Source organism: Lathyrus oleraceus, chromosome 3 (assembly GCF_024323335.1).
Source record: "Lathyrus oleraceus cultivar Zhongwan6 chromosome 3, CAAS_Psat_ZW6_1.0, whole genome shotgun sequence".
NCBI lineage: Eukaryota > Viridiplantae > Streptophyta > Magnoliopsida > Fabales > Fabaceae > Lathyrus > Lathyrus oleraceus.
This window is the reverse complement of record NC_066581.1, coordinates 216729959-216736045: the sequence shown is the minus strand read 5'-3', so window position 1 is coordinate 216736045 and position 6087 is coordinate 216729959.

The following is a 6087-nucleotide window of genomic DNA, read 5'->3' as shown; positions in this document are numbered from 1 at the left end:
ACACCGTGGGGCACTTTTTGTTATAAGGTGATGCCATTAGGTCTCAAGAACGCCGGTGCCACGTATCAAAGAGCTATGGTGACTTTTTTCATGATATGATTCATCATGAAATTGAATGCTATGTTGATGACATGATAGCGAAGTCCCAAACAGAAGAGGGGCATCTGGTAGATCTGGCCAAGTTGTTTGACCGATTGAGACAATTCAGATTGAGGTTGAATCCGAATAAGTGCACTTTCGGAGTGCGGTCCGGTAAGTCGTTGGGGTTTATTGTGAGTGAAAGAGGAATCGAGGTTGATCCTGCTAAAGTGAAAGCAATACAAGAAATGCCTGAACTGAGAACAGAAAAGGAGGTTCGTGGTTTCTTAGGTAGATTGAACTACATTTCACGGTTCATATCTTATCTAACAGCCACGTGTGAACCCATATTCAAGTTGTTGAGAAAAGAGCAAACGGTCAGGTGGAATAATGATTGCCAAGCGGCATTTGAAAAAATAAAAGAATATTTGCAGGAGCCTCCGACTCTGATGCCTCCTGTGGAGGGACGACCGTTAATTCTGTACTTGACATTCCTCGAGGGGTCTATGGGGTGTGTATTGGGGCAGCATGACGAGTCTGGTCGAAAAGAGCATGCAATTTACTACCTTAGCAAAAAGTTTACCGACTGTGAAACAAGATATTCACTGCTCGAGAAAACTTGCTGCGCTTTGGTATGGGCTGCTCGCCGACTAAGACAGTATATGCTGGTTCATACCACTTTGTTGATTTCCAAGATGGATCCGATCAAGTATATATTTGAGAAGCCAGCATTGACCGGACGAGTTGCAAGATGGCAAATGATTTTGACTGAATATGATATCCAATAAACTTCTCAGAAAGCAATTAAGGGGGGTGTATTGTCTGATTACCTCGCCCAGCAACCCATTGAGGATTATCAACCGATGAAGTTTGAGTTCCCTGATGAGGACATCATGTTTCTCAAATCAAAAGATTGTGAGGAACCTATCCCGGAGGAGGGGCCTGACCCTGAATCCGAATGGATTTTGATGTTTGATGAGGCCGTTAATGTGAATGATAGCGGAGTTGGTGTTGTTTTGGTTACGCCGAAGGGATCCCACGTTCCTTTTGCTTCCCGGCTAACATTTGAGTGCACCAACAATGTGGCTAAGTACGAAGCTTGTATCCTGGGTATCGGACCTCGGTGCATACATTTACTGGGGCAACTCCTTTCACTTGTGTATGGCATGGAGGTAGTTTTGCCAGTAGAAGTTGAAATCCCTTCCTTGAGAGTCCTGATGGATGTGAAATTGGAAGAAGCTGAGTGGGTAAGGACTCGGTATGAAGAGTTGAGCCTGATTGAGGAAAAGAGGCTGGCGGCCATCTGTCATGGGCAGTTGTATCAGCAGCGAATGAAGCGTGCTTTTGACCGGAAGGTGCGACCTCGTGTGTATCACGTGGGAGATATGCTGTTGAAAAGGATTCTTCCTCCTTAAAACAATCGTCGGGGCAAGTGGACACCCAATTATGAAGGTCCATTCGTGGTCAAGAAGGTTTTCTCTGGCGGAGCCTTGTTGTTGACGACCATGGATGGTGAGGATTTTCCATCCCCTGTGAATGCGGACGCAGTTAAAAAATACTTCGTATAAGAGACCCGCTGGACGAAAAGAATAAAATAGTCCAGGCAAAAATGGGCATCCCGGCGAACCAGAAAAAAAATGAAAAAAGTTCGGGCAAAAGTTAGGGATAAAAAGAGAAAAAATTGTACACCCGGCAAGTCGAAAACCCCACAAGGGCGACTTGGGAAAAAAAGGGTATCCCGGTGGACTGAAAACCCGAAAGGGCGGTCCAGGCAAAAGAGGGAATGAAACGAACAACTGCGTCTAGCATGATCGTTTGTGTTTTGGTTAAGACACATGGATAATCCCCGGCAGAGATCGGTCGGAAGCGTCTTGTTCAGAAGGCAGAAAGCACGGAGAGTCTTGAGGACATATGGGTTGTAACCGGATTGGAACTCGATGAGATCACGGGTTCACATTGCCATTAGGATAGATTTTCCTTTTGTGCGCAATTACCTTTTTTCAGGGATTGCTTCCTTTGTATTGCTCATTTTCGAGCCACCTTTTTCAATCAATAAAATGCATATTCAGTCAAATAATTTTGTTTTTGTTTTCATTATCGCTTTGATTGCAAAAACATCCGTTTATTTTGATAAGAATCTTTGCATTTTGAGAACATACGGGTCCCTTCCAATGCATGTTTGTAGGATTGAGAACTTGAAATCTTATTTGGAAGGTTGAGTGACCTAGGTGTTGAAACTTTGGCACGCCTGGGGCACGTTTTTATCTAATGATCTCTTTTGCAGGTGCTGTTAGATATTTTCACTCTCTTGCAGGTTGTGATGTGAAGCTTTTTGACGAAAGATTCCTTCGAGTCCAATCAGGGACAAGGGGTTGAAGAATGGTATAAAGACGGCGAAAGAATGGCGACGATCCTGGAGGTTTAATCAAGAAGACTCTTCAAAGTCTGAAATGGGAAATTGACACTTTGGTCAGATGGTGAATACTAGTGTTCGACGAGTCGATAGGTGTTCCGCATCCAATATGCCGTATCTCCCCAGCAGGTTCGAGATCGGTATTTCTTCGGCAGCCAGGCCTGAAGGTTGTTGTTTCCCCTAGCAGGGTTGAGATTGTTATATCCCCATCAAGTCGGAAGGTTGCCGTGTCCCCAGTGGAGGTGGGTGTTGGTAGCTGTTTCCCCAGCGAAGTCCCCAAGCGGATCGGGTTCAGCGGAAGTCATCCTTAGCAAGGGTTGCTTTCCCCAGCAGCAGTGCTTATCCCCAGCAGGGTGGAGATCGGAGAGATATCGGGTTCCTCAGCAGAGTTGCTCGTGTTGTCGCTTGAGGGGGATACTTTTTATACATTCATCATTTAGAAAAGCATAGCATATTGCATACCTGATTGCGTAGCATTTCCATGGTTATGGAGCATTACGCTGCAAAAAGATCATGCATCAGCATTGCAAGCATAAACTAGTCTCGAGCCGTGGTTACCGTTTGAGAATTGGTTTAGCCGGAAGTTGGAAGATGTTACTCTGAGGAGTTCGGCATCGTGATTCTGAATCGACAGTATCCCCCAGTAGTGCGATATTGGAGGAAAATTCCGTCGTGCGGAGATGGAAATGAAGATCAGAGGATGTTACGCGATCAACGCGACTTAAGCCGTGGTTACCGTTGGAGAGTTGGTTTAGCCGGTTGGTGAAGATGTTACTCTGAGGAGTTCGGCATCGTGATTCTAGATCAACAGTATTCCCCAATAGTGCGATATTGGAGGAAAATTTTCCGTCGGGCGGAGATGGAAATGAAGATCAAAGAATGTTACGCGATCAGCGCGAAAATTGGGCAAATGGAGAAAAGCAAGTGCTGGGCATTTTCTGGAGAACGGGGATCAAATGGAGAAAAGGAAGTGCTGGGCATTTTCTGGAGAATGGGGATCAAATGGAGAAAAGGAAGTGCTGGGCATTTTCTGGAGAACGGGGTTCAACTGGAGATTGGAGTTGAAGATGGTATCCGGGATGAGGTCCTCAGGATTGTCTTCTGATCATGTGTCACCTTAGACTTTGGCGAGGCCAACAGAAGTCGTTATGGGTGTCTTCGAGGGAAGAAATGCACATGATTACCTTCCTGTTGTGAAGGTGTACCCTCTGATATGTCGCCATCAGAGTGGTGGTTGGTGTTATTTCCGGCGTTGCCAACGGAATTAGCACGGGAAAATGGGGAACGGGGTTCAAATGGAGAAAAGGAGACACGGGGTGTTTTCTGGAGAACGGGGTTCAAATGGATAAAAGGAGACACTGGGTGTTTTCTGGAGAATGGGGTTCACAACGACGATCGCGAGTTATCGTCAGGCGACCGGGGTTCAAATGGAGAACGGGGTTCATTGTTTGGTAACAAGAGTGACATGAAGTTGTCGGGGTTCAAATGCGGTGATCAGGGATCGTCCGCGCGAAAGAAAATATATGTGTCGGGGTCAAAAAAAAAATCAAAGAAGTTTTGGGCTTCAAGAAAAGCAAAAAAATAATAATAACAAAAGAATAATCCCCAGCGGAGCGAGAATTGTTCGATTATTCTTGGTATCCAACCATTCTTCACCTTGATTATATGAAAGCCGAGGCTGTTCAGATCGACAGGTTCACATCGGATTGGACGGGGGCAGCCTGTTCATGACTTATTATCCCCAGTATAGGTCGTTGGCCCGGGTGCCGCCTCAATTATCATTTTCCCTATGTTCTGCCGATGCTGACAGGCATGAAAAGTTTTCCGGTATTCAGACCGATGTGGCATTCAGGCCAATTTTCCGGTATTCAGACCGATGTGGCATTCAGGCCAATTTTCCGGTATTCAGACCAATGTGGCACTCATGTCAGTTTTTCCGATGTTCAGATCGAAGAAGTTTCCGACGTTCAGGTTGAAGCACTTGTGGCATTCAGGCCAGTTTTTCCGATGTTCAGATCGAAGAAGTTTCCGACGTTCAGGTTGAAGCACTTGTGGCATTCAGGCCAGTTTTTCCGATGTTCAGATCGAAGAAGTTTCCAACGTTCAGGTTGAAGCACTTGTGGCATTCAGGCCAGTTTTTCCGATGTTCAGATCGAAGAAGTTTTCGGCAGTCAGGTCGAAGTACTTGTGGCACTCAGGCCAGTCATTCCGATGTTCAGATCGAAGAAGTTTCCGACGTTCAGGTTGAAGCACTTGTGGCATTCAGGCCAGTTTTCCGATGTTCAGATCGAAGAAGTTTCCGATGTTCAGGTCGAAGTACTTGTGGCATTCAGGCTAGTTTTTTCGATGTTCAGATCGAAGAAGTTTTCGACGTTCAGGTTGAGGCACTTGTGGCACTCAGGCCAACTTCACGATATTCAGATCGAAGAAGTTTCCGATATTCAGGTCGACGTAACTTGTGGCTTTCAGGCCGGTTTTTCCGGTATTCAGGTTGAAGTGGCATTCAGGCCAGTTTCTCGGTGTTCAGACCGATGTTAATAATCTCATATCTTCCGATGCTTAGATCGAAGTCATTTCCAGTATTCAGACTGATGAGCGGCATTCAGGCCAGGGTCATTCCTGTGTTACCATTTATTTTGGTATCCAGGTCAACATTCTGTTTCGGTATTCAGACCGACGCTCGCCGTACCAGACGAATTTTTCTTTTAAGATCATCTCTTTGCCGATTCTGACAGGCATGGTTACTTATTTCCCAGCGGAGCGCAAATTGTTCGTCTGTTCTTGGTATTCAACCACTCTTCACTCTGATCATCTGAAAGCCGAGGCTGTTCATATCGACAGGTTCACAGTGGATTGAATAGGGGCAGCTGTAACACCTCAAAATTTGCCCTCCTTTTCTTGGGACTAGTTTAACACATTGAATTTCATGTTTTAGGACATTAGGCATTTTCATATTGCATATCATATGGAAATAAGAAGATCATCCTCCAAAGTCTTTTCAGAAGATGGAGAAGGTGCATGATTCAAGCCTGAGGGTCTCTATGAATTGGTGATCAACCATCTGAGGGTTTGCTTTTCACCAGGGTTTCAAAGGTTAAGCATTATCTTGTTTGCAAAGGTATATCACTATCATCATGGCTCTATCATCATCCAGGGTTTCATTGTTCATGCTCAAGTTCCTTGGGATTAGGGTTTTGACCTCTGGTTAACCCTAATCAATGACAGTTTTCCAACCAGGGCTTCTCAAAGAAATAAGGTCTTTGCTGATGATGAGGATCATATGATCATTATATTGAGCTTACATGAGCTAGGGTTTCATTTTTGAGCCATTTTCCTCAAGTGGTAGAGGCTCAAGCTGATCAGGGCATGTCAAGGTCATCTGTGGACCAAAAAGTCAACTGTGCAGTCAACTGAGGGCTATGAGGTGGGGAAATGAGTTTCAACACCTCAATCATGTTCAAAAGAGGTCCATTTGTCATTCTAAACATCTATCTTGAAGATTTTGAAGTCATGGCGAAAGTTTCCAAAAATGGAAAGGGACCTGTAATTTCATGTTTCCAAAAATGGCAAGTTTTTGGTCCACATTCAACTTGACT